The sequence below is a fragment of the Oncorhynchus mykiss genome, chromosome 4, assembly GCF_013265735.2.
Source record: "Oncorhynchus mykiss isolate Arlee chromosome 4, USDA_OmykA_1.1, whole genome shotgun sequence".
In the NCBI taxonomy this organism is placed as follows: domain Eukaryota; kingdom Metazoa; phylum Chordata; class Actinopteri; order Salmoniformes; family Salmonidae; genus Oncorhynchus; species Oncorhynchus mykiss.
Window position 1 is genome coordinate 28956346 of NC_048568.1, and position 26478 is coordinate 28982823.

At 43.0% G+C, this 26478-nt stretch overlaps 1 protein-coding gene across 2 annotated transcripts in view; it reads left to right on the forward strand.

The window, feature by feature from the left end:
- The first annotated feature begins 1738 nt into the window (after nucleotides 1-1738).
- Nucleotides 1739-26478, forward strand: part of LOC110522448 (1-phosphatidylinositol 4,5-bisphosphate phosphodiesterase beta-4) — a 182055-nt gene continuing 157315 nt past the window's right edge. For both annotated transcript variants that reach the window (XM_036976061.1, XM_036976062.1), the window contains exons 1-3: nucleotides 1739-1949; nucleotides 9183-9228; nucleotides 25730-25792. The gene's annotated coding sequence lies outside the window, so the exon portion shown is untranslated. The remainder of the gene's footprint in view (nucleotides 1950-9182; nucleotides 9229-25729; nucleotides 25793-26478) is intronic.

Below are 26478 nucleotides of genomic sequence, written 5' to 3' on the forward strand. Positions count from 1 at the left end.
TCTATTTTGTTTATAAGGTGGAGGGCCTCCTATTTGCTTTCCTTTTGTAAGTGTTTTTCTCATTGAATAGTTTTGCAACATACAGCCTCAGGGTACAGTTATGAAGAGACGCACCTGCTATTCTTCTCGTCTTGCCTTTTTATATAATGTGTCTGATATAGACACAATATAGGGTGAATTCTGAATAATTGGGACACTTTTTGAATTTTTCCAACATCTATCCAACATATTAGCCCAACACATGGTACATTTCTGAAATCCTCAATATGTTTCCTATTCACACAAAAAAAAGCAAATGTTGATATAATATTTACAGGAGGCTTGACACACCCATTTGTGTACACTGAGTCAAAACCATATTTTCAGTTCACATTTGGTAGACTGGGACAGCAGGCTAGATAAACTGGACACCATTATTATAGTCCTAATTGTACTCCAATGACAGTTCAATGACATTTTGTGTGATTAAGAAACATCTGAGGATTACTGAAATGGATCATGTGTTGGGCTAATATGTTGGATAGATGTCTGAAGAGGTTACAGAAGACAGAAATGCAAAAATTGTGAATTCACTTAAATAAGAAAAAATGAACAGGACTTTTATAACCAGATCCCTGCCTAACCTAAGGACAGGGGTCCCTAATGTAAACTGGACCTCTTTCATCCATTGGAATAGCCTTTAAGACTGTTCAACTCTTGCTACTGCATGCTGTCCTACTATAGCTAGCTATGGCTGGTATTGCAGGACAACAACCAAACATGACTGAATGACAAAATGTAAACATACTGTAATATTGGCAACTTTGAATGTATTTTGATGCACCAGTACCTAGTATGCACATTCACATCACAATGTGGCACTGTGCATTATTTATGACAGTTTTATAACCTTAACATCAAAACAGAAAACAAATCTGTCGCTGATTTTATCGTGTGCTTCCTGTTTGAAGCTTGCTCTGCCACCCTCTATGATGTCATGCCAATTAGTTTATATGATTTTGATCATGTTGTTTCTCTGCAAGGGCTTAGAAACAGTAGTTTAGATTTTCTCTTGTCAGACCAAGAAATAAACATGTCAGGATTAAGCTGTTTTATTTTCACATATGACAAATAAGTTCAGTGAAATGTGTTGTTTTACAGGGTCAGCCACAGTAGTACTGCACTCCTGGAGCAAATTAGGGTTAAATTACTTGCTCAAGGGCACATTGACAGATGTTCACATAGTCGGCTCTGGTATTTGAACCAGCTACTTTTGGTTACTGGCCCAATCCTCTAAACGCTAGACTACCTGCCACCCGAAACTTACAGTTTGGGGTTTTAGACTGGATTTCTGTATAAGCACTTTGTGCCATCTGCTGATGTAAAAAGGGCTTTATAAATACATTTGATTTGATCATTTGATTTGATCTAAGGTCTCAAGGAGAGGATCATTTAGAGAGGGCTCTACTTAGGCTACTCAAGTATCAACATTTATACCAACATGACAAGCAAGGCCTTGCAAAAAAAGCATTGCATTTGTATTTGTGGCTACTGTTAGTGGGATGAGCACACACACACACACACACACAGACACACACACACACACACACACCAAATTGTAGTGTAACATAATATTCCTTTACAACCTGTCATTTGTCTGAGCCGCACACACACACATGCACGCACGTACACGAGTCGCATGCACGCGCACACACAAATCCCGAGAGTGGTTCCTTATAGGAACGCATATGGCCATTCTCCACTGGATGGCGAGTGGTACAAGAGGAGCGGGCTCTTGGAAGGGAAGGATAAAGACAAGAGGGGAAGAGAGAGAGATAGTTTGAGAGGAACAGAGAGAGGGCGGGAGATACAGCACAGCAGCTGTAAAAAGGAGAAAAAATCCCGGCCCAGCCTCTGCAAGCATCATTTGTCACATCGGATTTTATCCGTTCTCGTCGCAACCAATTTACGTAAGGGCATTTTCATATTTCGGTCATTTTGGCTGCAAGTGGGACTTTTGCAATGTTTTGCTGAGCACCACTTTTGTATGATTCGTTGATCTGGGTGTCTAGTAATTTACAGTATTGGAAAGATAAAAACGTTCCCTTGTTTTCATATTGGTGGTTGAAACCCGTGAGAATATTCCACTCCCAGAGAGGTCGTTCTGGAAACTAGATTACAGAAACAGCGGCAAATCTTGTGGGTTATTTTCGAAAGGCTCGTTCTTGGTTTGATGTAAAATAACATTATAGCTCGTGTACAAGCATGCACAACACGTGCATGGATGTCCTATCCATCCATTGCTTTCGTTTTTGTGAATTGGAACGTTAGCAGAAACGGTATATAGGCTAATCAAAGGTATGTATCCCCATTCATCTGTGGTGTATTGTTAGTCAGCTGGTTTGCAGCGTCAAAAACTTGACAAATGGAGGGGAATATCGGTATTTTCTTCTCCAAGATAGAGGCTTGCTAGCTGCTAGCTAACAGGACAGACAATAGCAGGGATACCCAGCTTGCTTGCCCATAAAAGTAGTCAGACTGGCATGCTTGCATGAGAGATGCACCACCTGCTAGGCTAGCTTTTACGCAAACCACTCTAAATGATTTGGGTTTAAACATATGGCAGCTACTAGCTAAGTTAGATAACAAACATACGAGTTATTGAACAATAGTTTGCTCTATTTATACACGATTCTGTAGAGATATAGATCACAATTCATGCTAACGATGTCTGCTTGTCAGACAACTAGCTTGCTGACGTTAGCCAGTATTCTGATGTTTGGGGCTGTGTGTGTGTGCAGTGTGCACTCATTTGCCATACATGTTCCGCTTCTTCCATCACAACATAAAGCAAGATAATCAAGAAATAACAATCAGCCAATGGCTACTCTTGTCGAGCTATACTGATTTCTGTCAGTATCAGACAGCTTTTTGAGATGCATTAACGTTAGTAGTGCATTTTCTGTTTTGATATTGAGAAAGGCATTTGTCCAAAGTATTATTTTGTGAATAAATAGCAGTCGACATGTATGTTGATGGTAAGGGATAAAAAGTGTACACAGGATACCTTGTTTTGGTTCAGTGGTGTTGTAGACGCACACCTGTGCGCGGAACTGCCACCTGTTCCCGTGCACGCACGGAGCCAATGTCCTGTGTGTGAAGCGTGCGGTCATCGACAGGCAGCCGGACGTGTGTTTGAAGTGGTATTTAGCTGATTTTGATTATGGGGAGAGAGGGGGGATAGAGACACGTTTGCCACGACTCTTTCGATATGCAATGAAGTGGCTGCTTTCTTAGATTCAACCAAGATATTCACCCTGGAAGCAAATGGCCGAATTGATTAAATGGAAAATGCAGTATGTTGCTGTTGGTCACTAGAACGCCAAAAATGTCAAATTGATGAGAAAGAAAAAACATTCCATCTGCTTATCGCATGCTTTTCATCAGACACATAGGATCTCAGGAGTCTATAATGACTAAAGAAAACACTTGTTTACTACAATAAAACAGTACTGTATAACAGTAGTGGTATAGTAATAGCGACTTAAAACAATGTCTATAGATTTCTAACTCTAATGAAGTGTCTGTCTGTGTCCATTGACCGTTCTGCAGCTTCTGTCACTGCATGTCTGCTGCGTGTAGAAAGAGAGCCCTATCCAGGTTTATAGTATTGACACAGTGGCATAAGCACTTCGATTGCGATTAGAGAGACAAACATTGCCCTACCTACCTCCTTCGCACAAAAACCATTAGTGACCTTGGGACTATAAAGGTCTATGACATTTGGTAAAAAAGGTGTTATTCACATAGAGTTGCTCTTTAGTAAACCTTTATATGTGAAATATGTCAGATAATAAAACAAGTTTATTTACTATGGAGAAAAATAAAGAAAAACCTGAAAGTTCTATTTGCCCAAACACCTTTTGGCTTGGTGCTGCTATAAGGTTCATTCTGGAATCCAATCTCATTGCTGGGTTGTCAATCAAAAATAATTGTTTGTAAGGTGATATACTTATTGATTCATGAAAGAGGGAGACATTACAAAACGGTTCTGAGATTTGGGACTTGAAAAATACTCAATATCTCAAAACTATACACTCTTTCCATGACATAGACTGACCAGGTGAATCCAGGTGAAAGCTATGATCCCTTATTGATGTCACTAGTTAAATCCACTTCAATCAGTGTAGATGAAGGGGAGGAGACAGGTTAAATAAGGATCTTTACGCCTTGAGACAATTGAGACATGGATTATGTATGTGTGCCATTCAGAAGGTGAATGGGCAAGACAAAAGATTGAAGTGCCTTTGAACGGGGGATGGTAGTAGGTGCCAGGCGCACCGGTTTGATTGTGTCAAGAACTGCACAGTTTCCTGTGTGTATCAAGAATGGTCCACCACCCAAAGGACATCCAGCCAACTTGACACAACTGAGCCAGCATCCCTGTGGAAAGCTTTCGACACCTTGTAGAGGCCATGCCCCAACGAATTGAGGCTGCTCTGAGGGCATAAGGTGGTGCAACTCAATATTAGGATGTTCCTAATATTTTGCACACCTAGTGTTCATTTTGCAGATAGAACCTTATAGTTCCAAGTCCTTGATTGTTGACATAATAGGTTCCGGTCCTCATTTTTAATTACTGAATAGTTTTTTTCCACCCATTTTTAGAAGAATGGCCATAACGTAAGTTCTTTATGGTAAGAACAAATGAACACAGGTTTCTTAGAGCATGTTTAACGCCCTTAGGAGAGGCATTGCTGCTTTTGTCGTGTTCTATATCAATACGAAAACCTGCATGGAAGGGGCATTTCTCTAAAATGACATAACTTACCACATTTTATTGGTAAATAGCAAGTAATTTACTGACTTTGGGTGTCAGAGACCAGAAAAATATATCAGTTTACTCATCCAGAGCTAAGCTTTAGCAACGTGGTTAGTTCTCCATGGGATAATATAGTGCATTTGTCATTTTAGGGAACTATCGCTTTAACAAATGTGTTAAATCAAATGTGTAAATGTGTTTAACAAATGTGATGACATGATTAGAAATAAGGAAGGATATTCTCTTTATTTAATCATTACAAATCTGTACTTTTCTATTGACATTGAAATCATTTTAACATTGGGTGTCAGACAGGACCTTATGGTTGAACTCAGATTGACATTTCAGAGCCATAAGGTTCTATCTGCGACTGTAACCCCCTCTGAACTTTAGGCTCCTTTAAGGTGAGGACTACAAAACAGGTCGGATACCTGAGATGTGAAACCTTTAATGGTCAATATCTCAGAACATTGCTTTGCTCAGATATAACCTTATAGGTCTCAAATGACCTTACCTGCATAGTTTAGAAGCCACCATAGCCTAAAGCTGATTCTGATGAAGAGAGTTGGGCTAAGAAGCTTAACGGCTGTGTTTTTTTCGGGTCAGAGGGTATGGTTATTGTTATGAGGGGAAAGCTTATACTGATTCAGAGCGTTTGTTCGTTGGCCAAGGCTCAGATTATGCTGCTTGTCTAAAATCTGTCTGCGCCATATTGTACAGGTTGTTTGGAAAGGTGATATATTTGGCTGCTATTACACAATGCAGTGATTTTGTGATGAATATTGACTGTGTTGTGTTAATGGGATGGCTGATGCTTCATTGTGAATCAGGTTGCTGTGTGTGTTTCTCAACTTCAGGGCCGTTGAGTCCCTGAAAAGGGAGACCGGTTTAGGCAGCTAAAAAGTGCTTGTTTTAATCTCAAATCTCCAAGGAGGAAATGGTATTTGTCTGACAGCAGCTGGCTGACAGTAGCTTGCTGCTGGTGCCTGGCTCAGAAATAAATAAATAAATGCTGAACCAAGGCAAGTGATGTGGGAAAAATGCAGAATAGATTTATTCCAGAATCCTAGACACAAAATAAACCAAATGCAATGCCGTGATAAAGTATCAGGTTTAGGTGAGCTGTAAAACAGGAAATAGTGATTGGGGTGGACCTAAAAGCAGTCTCCGGCAGTTCCTTAGCTGATCACGTCTGAAATGACATTTAGCCAGACAGGCAAAACAAACAGATAGGATTGCTATGAGTCACACCGTTTACCCTGCTGCCTTCAAAACTAGAAGGATACTTCTGTGTGGCTCTGCATCTAGTGGTAGAGGACTCGTGTGTGCACACACACACACACACACACACACACACACACACACACACACACACACACGTATTGCATACATTTCTTCAATATTGATTTGTTGCATATTTGTTAATCAGTAAATCAGTGATGTTGTTAAGGGTTCAAATGTAGACGTTGGCTGGTCTTCAGACCTGCTGCATGATGCTGCTTAGAGGAGGGAGTCCCCTACCTCTGCTGTACTGGTCTGGCTGTGGAGATGTCAATCAGAAAACACACACACACACACACACAATGATTGTTGTGTTTGGAGAAGCTGGCAGTGGTATCATGGTCATGACTGTGTCAGTGGTGGTTGTGTTTGTCTGTGTTTGGGTCTTCCCATGTGGGATTTTGACATTGGTGAGGTAACCAACATCGTATGGAAGCAAATTCCTGGGGTAAAACAAGTGGGACTGGAACCAGCGACCTTGTATCTTTCGGTCCAACACCTACCGTGATCATCCAGTGGAGTTGCAACGGGACAGCCCCAGTCTGCTCTAGAACAGTCATCTGACTCCATATTTCCATCCTTTGTTTTGACTGAGGTATCATGTTTTCCTCCTGTCCTCTCTTCCTCTTCTCACACAACAGCTATGCTGCTTTGATCCATCTATCAGGGAGATGGACATATAAGGTCTGGGAAAGACAGGGTAGCCTAGTGCACACATGCACGCGCACACACACACACACACACACACACACACACACACACACACACACACACACACACACACACACACATACACATACATATACACACACACACATTTCTTGTTAACAAACTATAGTTTTGGCAAGTTGGTTAGGACATCTACTTTGTGCATGACACAAGTCATTTTTCCAACAATCGTTTACAGACAGATTATTTCAATTATTTCACATTACCACAATTCCAGTGGGTCAGAAGTTTACATACACTAAGTTGACTGTGCCTTTAAACAGCTCGGAAAATTCCATAAAATGACGTCATTGCTTTAGAAGTTTCTGATAGGCTAATTGACATAATTTGAGTCAATTGGCGGTGTACCTGTGGATGTATTTCAAGGCCTACCTTCAAACTCAGTGCCTCTTTTCTTTTGGGACAATCAAAAGAAATCAGCCAAGACCTCAGAAAAAAAATTGTAGGCCTCCACAAGTCTGGTTCATCTTTGGGAGCAATTTCCAAACGCCTGAAGTTACCACGTTCATCTGTACAAACAATAGTACGCTAGTATAAACACCATGGGACCACACAGCTGTCATACCGCTCAGGAAGGAGATGTGTTCTGTCTCCTAGAGATTAACGTACTTTGGTGCAAAAAGTGCAAATCAATCCCAGAACAACAGCAAATGACCTTGTGAAGATGCTGGAGGAAACCGGTGCAAAAGTATCTATATCCACAGTAAAACGAGTCCCATATCGACATAACCTGAAAGGCCGCTCAGCAAGGAAGAAGCCACTGCTCCAAAACCGCCATAAAAAGCCAGACTACGGTTTGCAACTGCACATGGGGACAAAGATCGTACTTTTTGGAGAAATGTCCTCTGGTCTGATGAAACAAAAATAGAACTGTTTGGCCATAATGACCATCGTTATGTTTTGGAGGAAAAAGGGGGTGGCTTGCAAGCCGAAGAACACCATCCCAACCTTGAAGCATGGGGGTGGCAGCATCATGTTGTGGGGGTGCTTTGCTGCAGGAGGGACTGGTGCACTTCACAAAATAGATGGCATCATGAGGGAGGATACGTGGATATATTGAAGCAACATCTCAAGACATCAGTCAGGAAGTTAAAGCTTAGTCGCAAATGGGTCTTCCAAATGTACAATGACCCCAAGCATACTTCCAAAGTTGTGGCAAAATGGCTTAATGACAACAAAGTCAAGGTATTGGAGTGGCCATCACAAAGCCCTGACCTCAATCCCATAGAAACGTTGTGGGCAGAACTGAAAATGCGTGTGCGAGCAAGGAGGCCTACAAACCTGACTCAGTTACACCAGCTCTGTCAGGAGGAATGGGCCAAAGTTCACCTAATTTATTGTGGAAAGCTTGTGGAAGGCTACCTGAAACATTTGACCCAAGTTAAACAATTGAAAGGCAAAGCTACCAAATACTAATTGAGTGTATGTAAACTTCTGACCCACTGGGAATGTGATGAAAGAAATAAAAGCTGAAATAAATCATTCTCTTTACTATTATTCTGACCTTTCACATTCTTAAAATAAAGTGGTGATCCTAACTGACCTAAAACTGAATTTTTACTAGGATTAAATGTCAGGAATTGTGAAAAACTGAGTTTAAATGTATTTGACTAAGGTGTATGTAAACTTCCGACTTCAACTGTACATACATGCACATACACACACACACACACACACTGAAAATGAGTTGAAAATAACAGACAGATCTGATTATCTATGACGAATAGTTCCATTGTTTGTTTAAACACATTATGATTCATAGCTTTCCGCTTTATTGTTATAGCTAACCAAAACAGGACTCTCTTCCCAAGCCTCCATTGTGGATATTATATTTTACTGGGGTGTTTTCCTTGGCTGGGGAGAGAGGTGTGTGTCTGTCTGTCTGTCTGTCTGTCTGTCTGCAGTCCATCTGTGAGGTTCATGTCCATAGGTTTAATGAGTTTCTTGATTTAAGGGGAGGCTCCTAATGTCCAGAGCTTTTTGCCCCTGACTTGTTCTTAAAGGCCCAGTCCAGTCAAATACTAGATTTGCTTGTGTTTTATATACATTTCCACACCAGGAGGTTGGAATAGTACTGTGAAAATACGACAATTATGATCATTTCCTTTTAGTGTAACAGCTGTTTTGAAAAGACCACCCGAAACCAAGCGTAAAATTAGTTGATTGACCAATAAGAAAGAGTTCCAAACATCTCTGCCGATAACAGCTAGTTTTCAGTTTTCCCCACCCCACTCAGACCACTCCCAGACAGTCCTAGCTAAATTATTGCTTGAGAAATTAATCTTTGCTAAGAATAATTTTTGAATGATTTGATATTGAGATAACAAAGGCTGCATTGGGCTTTTAAATGTTCCCTCCTCTGTCCTCACAGGCCAAGATATGAGTTTCACCCACTGAAGTTACTTCATGCTGAACTGGTAAGTTGGAGAGTTATATTAGACTTAATACCTATTGATGTTAACAGTGAAACCGATGGTTGTTCTTTATACTCTTAGTCTTTTCGGTGGTCTTTGTAGAACTTCCTCGGCTGTTGCATATGAAACACACATCATGTTAGATGACGTTTCTGTAGAGTGGAAATCATTTTTGGGGGTTGGTAAACATGTTTGTGAACTACAGCCTGCCCTTAATGACAGAGATACACGTCCTATGTAATCTATACATGTAGGAGCAGGAGATCTTCTCTGTACTGTTGAATGTGGGAGGAGCGGAAACAGAACATTATACAGTATCTGTTGTGTGTAAATATCTCCAGCTTCCCACTTTTTAAAAGGGAAATTTATTTTTTCTTCTTTATTTATAGGAAATGTATCAGGTTGTGTCCCTATTTTAAACTGAGTGGACAATCATTTGTTTACTATCTATGCCTATTTTAAACTGTGAGTGGGCAGTCATTCACTATCCAAGCCTATTTTGAACTGTGGGTGGACAGTCATTTAGTCACTATCTAAGCTCAGTACCATCTTCTCAAATCAAAATCAAACATTTGTCACAAGAGCAGACTCAGACAAGGAGACGGGGATGAAGTAAACAAGGTATTTATTGACACACGGGGGAGATGGAGTGCAGGTCAGTGGAAGCTTGGGCGGGAAGCTGGAAACCAGGTGGAGGCTGAGGAGGCTGAGGCTGGAGTGAGAGGGGTTGGAACAGGGTACGCAGGTCCGGAGGAGAATCCAAGGGAGTAGTAGAGTGGCCTTACTGAAGAGCTTGGTGACTTTCAACGTGGCACCGTCATAGGATGCCACCTTTACCAACAAGACAGTTCGTCAAATGTTTGCCCTGTTAGAGCTACCCCGTTCAACTATAAATGCTGTTATTGTGAAGTGGAAATGTCTAGATGCATTAACGGCTCAGCTGCGGAGTGGTAGGCCACACAAGTTCACAGAACTGGACCGCCGAGTGCTGAAGTGCGTAGCACATAAAAATCGTCTATCCTCAGTTGCAACACTCACTACCGAGTTCCAAACTGCCTTTGGAAGCAGCGTCAGCACAATAACTGTTTGTCGGGAGCTTCATGAAATGCGCAATGCCAAGTTTCGGCAGGATGTGGTGTAAAGCTCGCCACCATTGGAAACACGTTCTCTGGAGTGATGAATCACGCTTTACCATCTGTCAGTCCGACGGACCAATCTGGGTTTGGTAGATGCCAGGAGAACACTACCTGCCCAAATGCATAGTGCCAACTGTAAAGGTTGGTGGAGGAGAAATAATGGTCTGAAGCTGTTTTTCATGGTTCAGGCCCCTTAGTTCCAGTGAAGGGAAATCTTAACGCTACAGCATACAATGACATTCTAGATGATTCTGTGCTTCCAACATTGTGACAACAGTTTGGGGAAGGCACTTTTCCTGTTTCAACATGACAATGCTACTGTGCACAAAGCGAGATCCATATATAAATGGTTTGTCGAGTTCGGTGTGGAAGAACTTGACAGGCCTGCACAGAACCCTGACCTCAACCCCATCGAACACCTTTGGGATGAATTGGAACGCCGACTGCGAGTCAGGCCTAATCACCAAACATCAGTGGCCGACCTCCACATCTAGTGGAAACCCTTCCCAGATGAGTGGAGGCTGTTATAGCAGCAAAGGGGGGACGAACCCTATATCAATAAACTATTTAATTAACTATTTTGCAGTCTAATGGCTTGGGGGTAGAAGCTGTTCAGGATCCTGTGGTTCCAGAACTGGTGCATTGGTACTGCTTGCCGTGTGGTAGCAGAGAGAACAACAGTCTATGACTTGGTTTGCTAGAGTCTTTGACAATTTTTAGGGCCTTCCTCTGACACTGCCTGGTATAGAGGTCCTGGATCTGTAGCGCCTTTCGGTCAGATGCCAAGCAGTTGCCATACCAAGTGGTGATACAGCCAGTCAAGATGCTCTCAATGGTGCAGCTGTAGACATTTTTGACGATCGGAATGCCCATGCGAAACCTTTTCAGCCTCCTGTAGAGGGAAAGGCGTTTTCATGCCTTTTTCATGACTGTGTTGGTGTGTGCAGACCAGGATATATCCTTAGTGATGTGGACACCGAGGAACTTAAAGCTCTACTCCCCACTCCACTACAGCCCTGTCGATATGAATGAGGGCGTGTTCAGTCCACCATCAGCTCCTTTGTCTTGCTGAAGTTGAGGGAGAGGTTGATGTCCTAGCACCATACTGCCAGGCCTCTGATCTCCTCCATAGGCTGTCTCATTGTCGTTGATGATCATCCCTACCACCGTTGTATCATTGGCAAACTTAATGATGGTGTTGGAGTTGTGAGTGGCCACGCAGTCGTGGGTGAACAGGGAGTATAGGAGGGTACTAAGCACACACCCCCGAGGAGCCCCCTGTTGAGGGTCAGTGTGGCGGATGTGTTGTTGCCTACCCTCAACACCTCCCTCTGCAACTGGATCCTGAACTTCCAGACTGGCCGCCCCCAGGTGGTGATGGTAAGCAACAACACATCTGCCAGGCTGTCCCTCACCACCTGGGGGCGGCCCATCAGGAGGTTCAGGATCCAGTTGCAGTCCCAGAATCCTTAGCTTAGTGATGGGCTTGGAGGGCATTTTGGTGTTGAATGCTGAGCTGTAGTCAATGAACAGCATTTTGACATAGGTGTTCCTCTTGTCTAGGTGGGAAAGGGCAGTGTGGAGTGCAATAGAGATTGTGTTATCTGTGGATCCGTTGGAGCGGTATGTGAATTGCAGTGGGTCCAGGGTGTCTGGGATGATGTTGATGTGAGCCATGACCAGCCTTTCAAAGCATTTCATTGCTACAGATGTGAGTGCTGTGGGGTGATAGTCATTTAGACAGGTTACCATGGTGTTCTTGGGCACAGGGACTATGGTGGTCTGCTTGAAACACGTAATGTAGTTTGCAAGCCTCGCCACATCCAACGATCATCAGAGCCGATGTATTAGGATTCGATCTTAGTCCTGTATTGATGCTTTTGTTTGATTAGTCGGGCATAGTGGGTTTTCTTATACACATCTGGTTTAGTGCCCGCTCCTTGAAAGCGTCAGCTCTAGCTTTTAGTTCAGTGCGGATGTTGTCTGTAATCCATAGCTTCTGTTTGGGATATGTACGTACAACCACTGTGGGGAAGACGTCGTCAATGCACTTATTAATGAAGCCTGACCACTTCTGTATTTAGCGTGTCACTGGTACTTCCTGTTTGAGTTTTTGCTTGTAAGCAGCAATCAGGAGGATAGAGTAATGGTCAGATTTTCCAAATGGAGGGCGAGGGAGAACTTTGTATGCGTTTCTGTGTGTGGAGTAAAGGTGATCTGCAGTTTTTTTTTTTTTTGTTGCCACAAGTGACATGCTGGTAGAAATTAGGTAAAATAGGATTTCAGATTCCCTGCGTTAAAATCACCGGCCACTAGTAGCGCCGCATCTGGATGAGAATTTTCTTTGTTGCTTATGGCCCTATACAGCTCATTGAGTGCAGTTTCAGTTCCAGCACCGTGGTGGTAAATAGACAGAAACATAGTATGATCTACAGCTTATAACGAGGTATTCTAACTCAGGCGAGCAGAACCTTGAGATTTTCTTAATACACCTCACCCCTCTTGAGCTTACCCAACGCTGCCGTTCTGTTCGTCTGATGCAGAAAAACAGAAAAAACAGCTAGATGTATATTATCCATGTCCATCTTCAGCCACGACTCGAAGAGACATAGGATTTTAAAGTTCTTCAGGTCCCGTTGATAGGATAGTCTTGAACGGAGCTCGCCTAGTTTGTTCTCCAATGATTGTACGCTCGCCAATAGAACGGAAGGTAGAGGCAGTTTATGTACTCGCCGACGTAGTTTTGTCTGGGTGCCATACTAAGGAAATGCCCTCTATAACAGCATTGTCAGCAGTAAAATGCAACAACAAAACATTTATAAAAAGAAATCTATTAATGTGGTTTTTGAACTCTATCATTTGTTTACAATCTTGATAGCTGTACTTTTAGTTTATTGGCCATTAGCCAATCAGCATTCTCAAATAACATGAATGCATCCAACTGGTATTTACGACTTTACAACTGGTAAATTCCCACCTCCAACATGTTTACAACCGCAGCATTAAGAGAGAACTTGAGAGACCCAACATAACAATCCTGTCACAACATGCCAGGAACATTGTGAATGCTAAACATTGTGAATGGCATTTCATTTTCCTGCTGTACCCGAAACCAAACCATGGATTCAGTGAACCGTTACACCCCTAACATGTTCACTACCGTTCAAAAGTTTGGGGTCACTTAGAAATGTTCTTGTTTTTTAAAGAAAACCACATTTTTTGTCCATTAAAATAACATCAAATTGATCAGAAATACAGTGTAGTCATTGTTAATGTTGCAAAGGACTATTGTAGCTGGAAACGGCTGATTTTTAATGGAATATCTACTTAGGTGTACAGAGGCCCATTATCAGCAACCATCACTCACTCCTGTGTTCCAATGGAACATTGTGTTAGCTAATCTAAGTTTATCATTTTAAAAAGGCATCTGAGCTCAATTTCGAGTCTCATAGCAAAGGGTTTGAATACTTATGTAAATTAGGTATTTATTACCACAAATATTTTTAAATGTACTCCTAAATTTCTTTGTGTGCGCCTACGTTTTTCAACTTAGGTGAACACGTACTCCTTGTAAAAAAAAGTCACCATAGAGCCCTGTGTGTGTGTGTGTGTGTGTGTGTGTGTGTGTGTGTGTGTGTGTGTGTGTGTGTGTGTGTGTGTGACATAGAGAAAGAAAGATAGAGATGTCCCTCCAACAGATGTCTGGTGTTAACCCATATCAATATTGCTTCTTTTAATAAAATATTTTGCCAAATTATCTAGTCGCCTCAGCATCAGATGACATCCCCATAGCTGTGAAATTACCTCAGGTTGGAAGACACACACACAAACACACACACGTACACATACGTTTTACTATCCTTGTGAGGACCAAACAATTTATTCCCATTCAAAATCTTATTTCTAAACCTAACCCCAAACCTTAACACCAAACACCTAATCCTAATTCTAACCCTATGGGGATCAGCAAAATTTCCCCACTTGTGCAAATGTTCCTTGTTTTACTGTCCTTATGAGAACATCTGGTCCCCACAAGGATAGTTAAACCAAACACACACCTCTCCACTCACATTGGCTCTCCACCCGTGCCCCAATCCACTGTGGGAATCTGTACATGTGAAGGCAATTTGCATTTCCAATTACTGTGGCAACCTTTGCTCCAGAACACAGAACATGTCCTTTTCTCATCTCTGTCCTCTTCAGGATAGCTATTATTACCCTCAATGAAATGACACTGACACACTGAGAATGATGTTAAACATCACACAGTTTACTGTTACATAGCAACACACACACACACACACACACACACACACACACACACACACACACACACACACCTACACACACAGCTCCTTACTGTACCAGGATTATGTCCCATTCTTAATAGGCCTAAATACTAACTAAACTAGAGACAGTTTATCTAGTCTGAATAATTTTGCACCCCCAATTTTTCCGTTTTTGATTTGTTAAAAAAGTTTGAAATATCCAGTAAATGTCGTTCCACTTCATGATTGTGTCCCACTTGTTGTTGAATCTTCACAAAAAAATACAGTTTTATATCTTTATGTTTGAAGCCTGAAATGTGGCAAAAGCTCGCAAAGTTCAAGGGGGCCGAATACTTTCGCAAGGCACTGTATATATATATACACACACACACTTAGGTTGGAGTCATTAAAACTCCATTGCTAACCTTTATTACGCATTTTAAAACACTCCCTTCTTTCCCATTTTTGACAATCATCTACAGTTGAAGTCGGAAGTTTACATACATTTAGGTTGGAGTCATTAAAACTTATTTTTCAACCACTCCACAAATTTCATGTTAACAAACTATAGTTTTGGCAAATCGGTTAGGACATCTACTTTGTGCATGACACAAGTAATTTTTCCAATAATTGTTTACAGACAGATTATTTCACTTATAATTTACTGTCCTAGCCAGTCTCCAGATCTCAACCCCATAGAAAATATTTGGAGGGAGTTGAAAGTCCGTGTTGCCCAGCAACAGCCCCAAAACATCACTGCTCTAGATGAGATCTGCATGGGGGAATGGGCCAAAATACCAGCAACAGTGTGTGAAGACCTTGTGAAGACTTACAGAAAACATTTGACCTCTGTCTTTGCCAACAAAGGGTAAATAACAAACTTATGTTATTGACCAAATACTTATCTTCCACCATAATTTGCAAATAAATTCATTAAAACTCCTACAATGTGATTTTCTGGCTTTTTTTTCTCATTTGGTCTGTCATAGTTGAAGTGTACCTATGATAAGTTACAGGCCTCTCTCATCTTTTTAAGTGGGAGAACTTGCACAATTGGTGGCGGACTAAATACTTTTTTGCCCCACTGTAGGCCTACCTTCAAACTCAAGCCTTTTTGCTTGACATCGTGGGAAAATCAAAAGAAACATTTCACATTCTTAAAATAAAATGGTGATCCTAACTGACCTAAGACAGAGTATTTTTACAAGGATTAAATGTCAGGAATTTTGAAACACTGAGTTTAAATGTATTTGGCTGAGGTGTATGTACATTTCTGACTTCAACTGTGTATGTATATATATACTGTATATGAAAAAACAAAATGTTCTATTAGCCTGTGGACTTCCGATGCAGAAACAAACAGAACATGTAAACATACAAAAACTCAGTCGCTTGTTGTGACCCTGAGTCTACTGAGTTAGTATATTGGTGGAACTGAACCAAAGCCAGGCATATGTCAAAGGCTTCCTGTGGTTATTTACTTGCTGCTACTTCATTTAGGCCTGCTTTAAACATGGATGCATGACATTCATATCATAACAAATGATAACATTAATACGCAAAGTTTACAAACATGCCGTAACAAATTTTATTGACACGTATTCTATATATACAAAAGTATGTGGACACCCCTTGAAATTAGTGGATTCGGCTATTTCTGCCACACCCATTGTTGACAGGTGTATAAAATCGAACACACAGCCATGTAATCTCCATAGACAAACATTGGCAGTAGAATAGCCTTACTGATGAGCTCAGTGACTTTCAATGTGGCACAGTCAACAGATGCCACCAGTTCATCAAATTTCTGCCCTGCTAGAGGAAACTGTAAGTGCTGTTATCGTGAAATGGAACCATCTGGGAGCAACAACGGCTCAACCGTGAAGTGGTAGGCCACACAAGCTCACAGAACGGGACCACCGAGTGCTGAAGCGCATAAAAATTGTCTGTCCTAGGTTGCAACACACACTAGCATGTTCTAAACTGCCTCTGGAAGCAACGTCAGCACAATAACTGTTCGTCGGGAGCTTCATGAAATGGGTTTCCATGGCCGAGTAGCTGCACACAGGCCTAAGATCACCATGCGCAATGCCAAGCGTCAGCTGGAGTGGTGTAAAGCTCACCTCCATTGGACTCCGGAGCAGTGGAAACACATTTTCTGGAGTGACGAATCATGCTTCACCATCTGGCAGTCCAACGGAGAACACTACCTGCCCCAATGCATGGTGACAACTGTAGAGTTCGATGGAGGAGGAATAATGGTCTAGGACAGTTTTTCATGGTTCGGGCTGTGGCAAAAGTTTGGGGAAGGATCCTTTCCTGATTCAGCATGACAATGCCCCCATGCACAAAGCGAGGTCCATACAAAAACGGTTTGTCAAGATTGATGTGGAAGAACTTGATTGGTCTGCTCAGAGCTTTGACCTCAACCCCATCAAACACCTTTGGGATGAATTGGAATGCCGACTGCGAGGCAGGCCTAATCGCCCAACATCAGTGCCCGACCTCACTAATGCTCCTGAATGGAAGTCCCCACAGCAATGTTCCAACATCTAGTGGAAAGCCTTCCCAGAGGAGTGGAGGCTGTTATAGCAGCAAAGGGGAACCAACTCCATATGAATGCCCATGATTTTAGAATGAGATGTTTGACGAACATGTGTCCACATACTTTTGGCCATAGTGTATTTGACAAGGATAGTAGTGTGCTTTTTGTTCAGACTAGCAGAATAACGAGGCTGAGGAATATTAGCCCCAGCATCAGCTACAGGATGGTCTGCTGCTGCCTCATTGGACTCTCTCCTGAGTCCACCTAATGAAGGGGATCACACACACACACACAAACACACACACACACACACACACACACACACACACACACACACACACACACACACACACACACACACACACACACACACACACACAAAGCAGAGATGCAGACACACACACACAGCAGAGATGCAGACACACACATCATTACACACAGCAGTGTTTTCACACCGGGAGGGACACACACATACTGTAAACTGAGTGACACAGACATACTGTATACTGAGTGACACACACATACTGTATACTGAGTGACACACATGCTGTATACTGAGTGACACACACATACTGTATACTGAGTGACACACACATACTGTATACTGAGTGACACACACATACTGTATGCTGAGTGACACAGACATACTGTATACTGAGTGACACACACATGCTGTATACTGAGTGACACACACATACTGTATACTGAGTGACACACACATACTGTATACTGAGTGACACACACATACTGTATACTGAGTGACACACATACTGTATACTGAGTGACACACACATACTGTATATTGAGTGACACACATACTGTATACTGAGTGACACACACATACTGTATACTGAGTGACACACACATACTGTATACTGAGTGACACACACATACTGTATATTGAGTGACACACATACTGTATACTGAGTGAAAAACATACTGTATACTGAGTGACACACATACTGTATACTGAGTGACACACATACTGTATACTGAGTGACACATACTGTATACTGAGTGACACACACATACTGTATACTGAGTGAAAAACATACTGTATACTGAGTGACACACATACTGTATACTGAGTGACACACATACTGTATGCTGAGTGACACACACATACTGTATATTGAGTGACACACATACTGTATACTGAGTGACACACACATACTGTATACTGAGTGACATGCATACTGTATACTGAGTGACACACACATACTGTATACTGAGTGACACACACATACTGTATATTGAGTGACACACATACTGTATACTGAGTGACACACACATACTGTATACTGAGTGACACACACATACTGTATACTGAGTGACACACATAATGTATACTGAGTGAAAAACATACTGTATACTGAGTGACACACATACTGTATACTGAGTGACACACATACTGTATACTGAGTGACACACATACTGTATACTGAGTGACACATACTGTATACTGAGTGACACACACATACTGTATACTGAGTGAAAAACATACTGTATACTGAGTGACACACATACTGTATACTGAGTGACACACATACTGTATACTGAGTGACACATACTGTATACTGAGTGACACACACATACTGTATACTGAGTGACACACACATACTGTATACTGAGTGACACACATACTGTATACTGAGTGACACACACATACTGTATACTGAGTGACACACTGGCAGCAGAGCAGTGTAATTAGAGGAAGAGGAGGAGGTTGTTTATTAAAGCAGAGGTTACCATGGACCCCTTCCTACAACACACACACACACACACACACACACACACACACACAAACATTCACCCACACACCAATTTACACGATGCATTCCCCAGCATTGGATCCACCCCATGCAAATTAGCCAGAAAATTACCAAAACACAGCTTTTAAAAATCTCTGTCTCTGTGTTTATGTCTGTGTGCTTGTGTGCGTGACAGTGGTTACTAGTGATGGTAGGTAGAAACAAAGTGGGTCAAGAGATGACGGAATGGAGTTATGTATATGCTGAGCAATCAACACTTATAGCGTACTCCTTACCAATATTCTATTCACAAAATACAATGAAGACCATGCTGTGTACCAGGAGTGTTGGATAAAGTGTTACAAAACAGGTGCTTGTGATAGTAACCCCAGACCCGACTCCCTCCCTGCACACTAATGGTGCTACTAATTAGACTGTAGAGGGGCACTGTGTGTGTGTATGTGTGTGTTATTAGACAGAGAGCCCCTGACCTCATTAACAGTCAGCCTTCCACCAGTTACTTAACCTTTATTCAACTAGGCAAGTCAGATAAGAACCAATTCTTATTTACAATGACGGCCTACCAGGGAACAGTGCCTTGTTCAGGGGCAGAACGACAGATTTTTACCTTGTCAGCTCGGGGATTCAATCCAGCAACCTTTCGGTTACTGGCCCAACGCTCTAACCACTAGGCTACCTGCCACCACATCTGCTTTTTTCCTTTTACACTGGAGAACATATCTCTAACAATCTATTCTCTATCGTTCTTTCTCTCGCTCTCTGCCTCTCTCTCTCTCTCTGCCTCTCTCTGAATCTCTCTCTGCCTCTCTCTCTGCCTCTCTCCTTCTCTCTCTCTCTGCCTCTCTCTACCTCTCCTTCTCTCTCTGAATCTCTCTGCCTCTCTCTCTGCCTCTCTGCCTCTCTCAATTTAATTTATTGGCATGGGAAACATATGTTAACATTGCCAAAGCAAGTGAAGTAGATAATATACAAAAGTGAAATAAACAATAAAAATGAACAATAAACATTGCACTCACACTCTCTCTGCCTCTCTCTGCCTTTCCTCTCTCTCTTTGCCTTTCTCTCTGCTTCTCTCTCTCTGCCTCTCTCTGCTTCTCTCTCTCCTCTCTCTATTCTCTGTCTTCATCTGCATTCTCTATATGACTTGTTAAGCAGACTATTGTAAATATGTGTGTAGTGCTCTCCACAGAGAGGGTTGTGGTGTTGAGTCTTACTGCACTCATAGTAATGGACTGAACATTAGAAAGTCATGCTGCGATGCCCTGCCACTATCAGAGGCCTAGATTGTGGGCTAAGGATGTACTGTATAATGTACCACTACATACTGTTCAGTTCACATAGCCTAATGTAGACCCTGCAGACACACACGTACAAACACACGTATACGCAGACACATACTCACATATGCACATACACACGCACATACACACAAACGCACATACACATACTCACATACTCACATATGCACATACACAAGCATACACACAGACACACATATGAACACACATACACACGCACATACACGCACATACACACACATACACGCGCACACACACACACAGCACATACACACATACACCATTCACAGCTCCTAAGCACTTCTACATACTATGTATCAGTATGACATCTAGATGAGGTGTGTGTGTGTGTGTGTGTGTGTGTGTGTGTGCAAGCAAAATATTTTAGCGGCCCCCATCGTGACAACGAGAAGAAAAAATGTACGTTTGAAAGTTAATTTCCTGCAATTCTACACATTTTGTAATGGGGCGGAGGGAATATTTAGCAATTTTTTTAACTCATTTCATGCAATTCTACCCGTTTTGCCATGGGGGAGAGAGAAAAAGGTTCAGTTTTTCAGCAAAGTTTCTGCAATTCTACACAATTTGCCATAGGGTGGAGGCAAATTTTTTCAGTTTTTAATATGGTAACTGATTATCAATTTGAAAATAAAAGAGACCCGCACACTCTAGGAGCTCAGATGCAAAAATTCAACCACTAACGTTTCGACAACCAAGCTGTCCCCATCAGGGTATATCAATAACTGACGACCCCGGTTGGTAATTCCACCATGTTTACTTTAAGTTTAGATAGCTGGCCACTAGACTAACTTATGGAAAGGCGACCATCGCTCTCTCCCAGAAGCTTGGCTGGTGTGTAAAACCCGCAATTTCAGACAAACAAAAGGAGCAATGGGGCCGCACTAAAAAAGATGCTGCATAAAACTTAATTATTCGTAGAATTTGTAGTTGTTTGTATTTTACCCCCTCGATCTCGTCTCATCACTGCAACTCCCCAACGGGCTCGGGAGAGGCGAAGGTGGAGTCATGCTTCCTCCGAAACATGAGTCGCCTAACCACGCTTCTTAACACCCGCCAGCTTAACCCGGTAGCCAGCTGCACCACTGTGTCGGAGGAAACACCGTTCAACGGTCATCCGGGGTCAGCCTGCAGGTACCCGGCCCGCCACAAGGAGTCGCTAGAGCGCGGTGAGCCAAATAAAGCCCCCCTGGCCAAACCCTCCCCTAACCTGGACAAAGCTGGGCCAAACCCTCCCCTAACCTGGACAACGCTGGGCCAAACCCTCCCCTAACCTGGACAACGCTGGGTCAAACCCTCCCCTAAGCTGGACAACGCTAGGCCAAACCCTCCCCTGACCTGGACAGCGCTGGGCCAAACCCTCCCCTGACCTGGACAGCGCTGGGCCAAACCCTCCCCTGACCTGGACAACGCTAGGCCAAACCCTCCCCTAACCTGGACAACGCTGGGCCAAACCCTCCCCTAAGCTGGACAACGCTAGGCCAAACCCTCCCCTGACCTGGACAGCGCTGGGCCAAACCCTCCCCTGACCTGGACAGCGCTGGGCCAAACCCTCCCCTAACCTGGACAACGCTGGGTCAAACCCTCCCCTAAACCTGGACAACGCTGGGCCAAACCCTCCCCTAACCTGGACAACGCTGGGCCAAACCCTCCCCTGACCTGGACAACGCTGGGCCAAACCCTCCCCTAACCTGGACAACGCTGGGCCAAACCCTCCCCTAACCTGGACAACGCTGGGCCAAACCCTCCCCTAACCTGGACAACGCTGGGCCAAACCCTCGCCTAACCTGGACAACGCTGGGCCAATTGTGTGCCGTCCTATGGGACTCCCGAACACAGCCGGTTGTGGCACAGCCCGGGATATTGGCGACACCATCATGTACATTACATCCATGATGCTAGATTACAACACTACACAGCCCCATTCACATGCCCCAAAGCCTTACCCCAGCCTCTCACCATATACAGTAAGCTCATACTACACCATACAGTGCAATACGTGTGTCTGAGTAGTCTTTTCAACAGTTGTGCCTAGGAAGCATTGCTAATAGTAAGAGAGGCTGATGTCAAAGTATCAGCTCTCTCGCCCCATCTCTCGCCCCATCTCGCCTAGTTTCCTTTCCTCGTCTGAGTCGTCTCCTCTCTGCTCAATGATCACTGATCTGATCTGGCAGTGGAACTAATATGATGCTTGTATTTCTCCTGACCAGGAAAAAATATGTCTCAGGTTAGACCTATAGGCTATAGACTTTTACTGATCAGGTTATGTGACCAGGAAATACTCTTGACCCTTGTAATACAGAAAGGAGAGAAGGTAATGAAGGGATGAGAGTATTGAGAGACAGACTAACATCCTTATTACATCAGCTCTTACCCCATCAGTCACTCCTCCCCTGCCCTCTTCACCCCATCACTCCTCCACAGTCTATCTTTAGAAGAGCAATATTCAATATGGTGGCCTACTGACCCCTCCATGACCTTCTCAGAACCCCAGCTGTCCTATGGGAGGCAGCTGGAGGGTGACGTACGGGGCGGGATATTCCCAGAACCATGCTCCAATAAGAACACAGCGTTTGTATAAGGTCCCTTCAGAGCCGGCCTTACTGCGGGAGGATGGAAGGACTTGAGGAAAGTGTGTGTCCCTCTCTCTCCTTCAGTGTTTGAGTAGGAACCAATAGTCCCAGCAGGACGTTGCTGTCAGAACACGTCCTAATGTGACACATTTTGAGATGGAGATTGTCATTATCTGGAGACATGGGCTACTTCTCTCCTTTCTTGACAGACAGACAGACAGACAGACTTCAGTCAAGGCGGGTAGTTTTATTGCTGTAACCCACAGCTCTATATTTCACTACTGAAGTCTGCAGGTATTTTACCCTCTGTCTGTCTGTCTGTCTGTCTGTCTGTCTGTCTGTCTGTCTGTCTGTCTGTCTGTCTGTCTGTCTGTCTGTCTGTCTGTCTGTCTGTCTGTCTGTCTGTCTACTGCAAGTGTGGCAAAGAGAACAGGAGGAGTGAAATGAATAGGCTGTTTGAAGTATGAGAGAGATAGAGAATGAAGGTGAGTGTATGTGCGTTTGAGTGTTGAGCTCACGTGTTGTGCACCCACGTGTCTGCCGTTAGTCTCTTATTCCAGCCTACACTGGTTTCCCACGTAGATGTGGCTGTGATTGATTTTAAAGCTGTGTCATGCCTGACTGATAATGTAAATCTCCCTCTAGCTACCAGTGTGTGTGTGTTGGGATTGAGATTACCAACCTCTTATCTGCCAGACTGATCAACAGGAATCTCTGCTGCCTGCCTGACACTTCACCCCTCTGATGATGTTACCTGGAATAACACTGGCTGGGCCTAAAAATAAACCCACTGTTGTGATTGTGCCTGAGAGAGTTCTCTGTCTGTAGAGAGATTGATGGAGAGAGTTCTCTGTCTGTATAGAGATTGATGGAGAGAGTTCTCTGTCTGTAGAGAGATTGATGGAGAGAGTTCTCTGTCTGTAGAGAGATTGATGGAGAGAGTTCTCTGTCTAGAGAGATTGATGGAGAGAGTTCTCTGTCTGTAGAGAGATTGATGGAGAGAGTTCTCTGTCTGTAGAGAGATTGATGGAGAGAGTTCTCTGTCTGTAGAGAGATTGATGGAGAGAGTTCTCTGTCTGTAGAGAGATTGGTGGAGAGAGTTCTCTGTCTAGAGAGATTGATGGAGAGAGTTCTCTGTCTGTAGAGAGATTGATGGAGAGAGTTCTCTGTCTGTAGAGAGATTGATGGAGAGAGTTCTCTGTCTGTAGAGAGATTGATGGAGAGAGTTCTCTGTCTGTATAGAGATTGATGGAGAGAGTTCTCTGTCTGTAGAGAGATTGATGGAGAGAGTTCTCTGTCTGTAGAGAGATTGATGGAGAGAGTTGTCTGTCTGTAGAGAGATTGTCTAGAGAGATTGATGGAGAGAGTTCTCTGTCTGTAGAGAGATTGATGGAGAGAGTTCTCTGTCTGTATAGAGATTGATGGAGAGAATTCTCTGTCTGTAGAGAGATTGATGGAGAGAGTTCTCTGTCTGTAGAGAGATTGATGGAGAGAGTTCTCTGTCTGTAGAGAGATTGATGGAGAGTTCTCTGTCTGTAGAGAGATTGATGAGAGAGTTGTCTGTCTGTAGAGAGATTGATGGAGAGAGTTCTCTGTCTGTAGAGAGATTGATGGAGAGAGTTGTCTGTCTGTAGAGAGATTGATGGAGAGAGTTGTCTGTCTGTAGAGAGATTGATGAAGAGAGTTCTCTGTCTGTAGAGAGATTGATGGAGAGAGTTCTTTGTCTAGAGAGATTGATGGAGAGAGTTCTCTGTCTGTAGGGAGATTGATGGAGAGAGTTCTCTGTCTGTATGGAGATTGATGGAGAGAGTTCTCTGTCTGTAGTGAGATTGATGGAGAGAGTTCTCTGTCTGTAGAGAGATTGATGGAGAGAGTTCTTTGTCTAGAGAGATTGATGGAGAGAGTTCTTTGTCTAGAGAGATTGATGGAGAGAGTTCTCTGTCTGTAGTGAGATTGATGGAGAGAGTTCTCTGTCTGTAGAGAGATTGATGGAGAGATGTCCTGTGAAATGAGAGGAGGATGGAACACTAGAGTCCTAACATGTTTAAGTTGGTGACTTGGCTTCGTCCATTTGATCTAACAGTCTAAATACTGTCAGAGTTATCACAAAAACTGGGAGCTGATTTTCAATGCCATCTTTTCATAAAAACAAGTCTTTCCATGACACTGATCCCCCCCCTTCTCACACTCTCTCTCTAATCCATCCCTCTTTCTCCCCCTCTCTCTCACCTCCCCCATGGTTTAGTACCATGTTCCCACCAAAACACTCACTGTCTAACATAAATATCAGCCTATACATGACATGCCTAGATTGCCTGGCGGCTCAACAAACTGCTCTCCAACTAGAGAGGCCTGTGAAAGCCACTCTACTGAGTGGTACTGCTTGACGTGCCACACGGAGCTGTTTGGACGGGCTGTGGAGGAGGCCTGTGACTGGCCTGAGAGTGGCAGAGAGGAGAGATGGAGAGCAGAGGGGAAGAGAGGTGAAGTCAATTGCATACTGTTAAGGTAGAGATGCCCATTGAATAGGAAACGATTAACTCTGGGATGCACTCTCTTCCTCTCTCTCTCACTCGCCCCCATCCCTCTCTCTACCCCTCTCTCTCTCTCTGCTAATCGGCAGATGCAGCGCTAGCTGTGTGATTTTCCAGCTCATTTCCAGCAGTCATTCCTGGTTAGGGAACATTTATGACCTTGCAGCTTGTTATTAAAAGTAGATTCTGCAGAAAGGCAGAGGGAGAGGTATGATTAAAATGTTCAGATGCAGTAATGAGTATTTCAGGATGTATGAACTTAATCTCACTTCAGTGTTTTTCCCCTGGAGGCATTAGAGCCATCCTCAATAATGAGATGTGTTATTACTGTAACTACTCTCTCTCTCTCTCTCCATACAGAACGTGGTCCAGTGCCCTCCACTGTGCCGCCTCCTCCCAGTTCAGAGCCCTTCCGTCTGTCCGGTAAGAACTATACTATAGATATACCTATGATATGCAATGCTGTCCTATAATATACTATACTATACCACTACTGTACTTGCTCCTACTATTCTTCACTTGTCAGTTATTACTACAGCTATACTCTACTCACTACTACTCACTACTACTCACTACTACTCACTCAGAGCCTTTTCACTGTACCCTGCAATCACACCTGCAACCTCTGTACATGTGACTATTTAATACTCTGAATCTACTATTACTCGACTACTTAGTCACTACACTACTGCAACTGTACCCACTTACTACTCCAACTGTAGTAGTATTTTGACTTTTGACACAACTTCCATTGTGCTACCAAGAGTTGTTTGTGAACATCTGCAGAAATCCACAGAGGTCAGGTAAACACTCAGTATTTGGTGAAAGGAGAGAAAGACATTGAGAATGGGAAGAAATCAAACATGAGGCCTACTGGTGGAAAATCGTTCATTTTGCGTTTGATGCCCAGATATGGAAAAGGAGGAGGGACATCATCTTCATATATCACTTGATTTATATTAGTCAAACGAGATAAGAAGGAACATTGATTTATTAAATTCCCGTTGCTCTTTAAATTACGCTAATGTGATAGCAACATGAGAGAATATGGAGCATACAAGCATAATTACCTATGCCAGCGGTTCCCAAACTTTTCAGTTTCACTTTTG